The sequence below is a fragment of the Lingula anatina genome, chromosome 4, assembly GCF_051362555.1.
Source record: "Lingula anatina isolate TDL-2025a chromosome 4, LinAna3.0, whole genome shotgun sequence".
Lineage (NCBI taxonomy): Eukaryota > Metazoa > Brachiopoda > Lingulata > Lingulida > Lingulidae > Lingula > Lingula anatina.
The window spans coordinates 14,544,614-14,547,896 of NC_141770.1; positions in this window are offsets into that span (position 1 = coordinate 14,544,614).

Consider the following 3,283-nt stretch of genomic DNA (forward strand, 5'->3'; position numbering starts at 1 on the left):
GGCGCCTTTTGAATTGCTTTCTTTTGCACGTGTTATACATGCACTTCTTAATGCAGATGACATGAGTGTGTGGTCTAGAAATACGCGGAAACTTATTGACTGATTTGAGAATACTTCTGATCAGAGCTTTAGTGCTAAAACTCTATCGTTTACTCCGATCTTCAAGTCTCATATCCTGTTTCATTCCTACGAAGTGTACGATTACGAGTGATCTGTTTTGGTTCGAATCAAATCATTGGCATTCGTAAATGAACAAGAGCACGCGGGTCTCTCTTAACTCTCCTAAGTAAACGCGGCAAAAGACGTTCGCACACTCAAGCGCGCGCACACACACACACACACACTCACATAAACAGGAGCTTAGACTAGTTGTATTTATGATAATATGTTTATTTGATGTTAATCTCTAATAAACATGCCCTTTGCTAGAGTAGCTATAGATTTTAGTAGTTTTCAGTTTTAAGTGACGCTTACGTTTCAAATTTCTCTTGCTCGAAGAGGGTGGAAGTTTTGCTAAATTTACATTACATAAATATGAGAGGGTCGCTTTCAGTTGCAGCATGTTCAGGTACTTAATAATAATAATAATAATAATAATAATGCTTATTTGAAGCTGAAATAGTTGGATTATACAATAATATAAATCGTTAAATTCATGAAATAAGAATAAGATAAATAATTGAATTGTAAATGAGAAGTGCTAACATGAAAGAAAGCATTTGGTACTCCGAGGATATTTAAAAAATACGTTAAGATTAAGATTCATTTAAAAACACATTAAAAGTAAGGTAAAGGAAAAGTGCGGCGACGGAATGGCATCTTACAACAGACGAAGGTCTGATGGGTGTGGTCTACCGCTGAAATTCACAGTAAATTGGTGGTCGGGTGTTGGTTCTGCCACGACCCCAGCAACCTGGGAGGAAGACTAACATGGAGATATTTTCTTAATACCAATCACTGCCTCTCCCCGAGGGTCAAGTTAAACTGGAAATGTGACTTAAACGCATCACCAGTTTAACTTGACCCTCGGTGAAAGGCACTGATTGGTATTAAGAAAAGATCTCCATATTGATCTCCCGCCCAGGTTGCTGGGGTGTTGAAAAGTGCATGACGGAGGTCCATCTTTGCTGGTATCTCGATCGCCTGGTCAGGGTAGAAGTACACAGGGCGTGCATAAAGTAAACTTAGACCGGCGTCTTTTACATGACCAGTTTCGACAAATAACTTAATGGACTTAGTGCTAGTAACTTCATTTCTCCAAAGATCGTGATTTGGGTTTTTAATACATCCCTTGTGACCATCAATTATCTCGTACCTGAAATGAAGGAATTGATTGAAAAATTGCGTTTTTCTGTCAAATGAATCCATGATTTTATTTTAAGCCAGGTATAAATAAACGCAACCTAAACTTTCAAACCAAAAAATTTGCTGTCTTTTTACCCAGAAAGATCAGTAATAATCCATTTATTGATGATGTACAGACTGTGTTACAAAATGTGGTTGATCGATTCAGACCAATAGATATTTTTTTCAACTATACTACAAATGAATTAACCAAATCAAAGTAAGCTACTTTTTGCATTGATGCCTTTGGGAATTCAGACTAATTTATTCCAGGACTGCACAAAGATAATAAGTATTTTACCATGGTAAAAAGAATGCACGTAGAATTTAACTTTTCGATTAGAATAGTTTTGTACCCCCAAAACCCTACAAAGTGTAGAGATTTTTCTTACTGTTTTTTATTCATTTTCAATCTATTGTATTTATTTATTTATTTATTTATTTATTTATTTATTTATTTATTTTTAGACTTTAAGATGCTTTAAGATGGCTTTACTCGGCAAGACTCGTGTCAGCTCTAGCTTCTGTTAACACCAGTGGATGTAATTATACTTTTAAATTGTAGCCATTAAGACTGTGAAAGTGACAATACTTTTCCACAGGACAAGAAATTGAGCCAATAACGTTGAGAAAAAAAGAGCGATTGCAAATGACACAAAAATTATTTATGGCTTTTGCTCTAACCAAACAAGACGAGGTTTGCAATAATCTAACCTCGTTAAAGTTTTCAATCTTTTCATCTTTGTCTGTAAATTATTCAGATTATGTATCTAAAGGATTGTTGTGACCAAACAAGACGAGGTTTGTAATAATCTAACCTCGTTAAAATTTTCAACCTTTTCATCTTTGTCTGAAAATTATTCAGATTATGTATCTAAAGGTTATCAAGATATGGAGCTCATTAACACATAGTTATTTCGATCATGTAAACATTCTTGTCTATCATGTTAATTAATCATGAAACAGCATTTTTACACGCGTTAAATACATGAAGAGTTAAGATTAAGTGATGCCTTTTCAATACTGCAGCATTCAGTTCATTTTGATTTTTTCTGTTATGAACACGCAAGATTAAAATTAACGTTCATCACTTAAAACTAATGATGGCCACTGATAAGTAAATGCCCTTAAAATGTTTTTTGGAGATTTTGCAAAAAAAATGTCTCACAGCGACGCTTAGCGCGATATGAATGAAAAAAATTATATGGCGAGACGATCATTCATTATCATTACTGCAGTTGTATTTTCTCGTTTGCGACCGATCTCTCAACTGGCTGAATTAATTATGGTTAATGGAGAATCCCATGAATTTGTTATTAAATCTAGCTTATGTTGTTTTTGTAACCTTTGCCTGAAGTAGCGGATTTAGGGGGGTGTCAGAGGGTCCTGACCCCCCCCCCCCTTTGATTTCTGAAGAGTCCACACCCTAATGCCCTGGTGCAGCTCCATCAAGCTCTTCGGGACGAATGGGACACAGGGGTGGATCCAGCATTATTTGAAGGAGGGGTCCGTGGATGCAAAGCCGACCCCACCCCCCACCCCCTTGGCGTGGGGTTCGGGGCCTGGTGACGGCGAACGGTGCCAATTTGGTACGGTTTAGAAATACCAGTATGATATATCTGGTCAAAATTCTTATTTCAAGAGGGGACCATTAGTGTGATTTTTTCAGAAATCGAAGGGGGGTTCAGGACCCCCCCCCCCCCCCGACACCCCCCTAAATCCGCCACTGGGACAATATCCCACAAACAGACTTGTAATCCTTGGTAGAGGCATGCCGCGCCGCCTACAGGAGATATTTGCAGTTAGCCGTAGACACACACGATAATCGACACAAAAGAACCTTGGTACAATACAAATATAGACCAATTTTTTAAAACTATTTTGCTCAGTTTTAATATGTGTGTTTTATCCGTGCAAAGACAGTTTAAGTATTAATTCT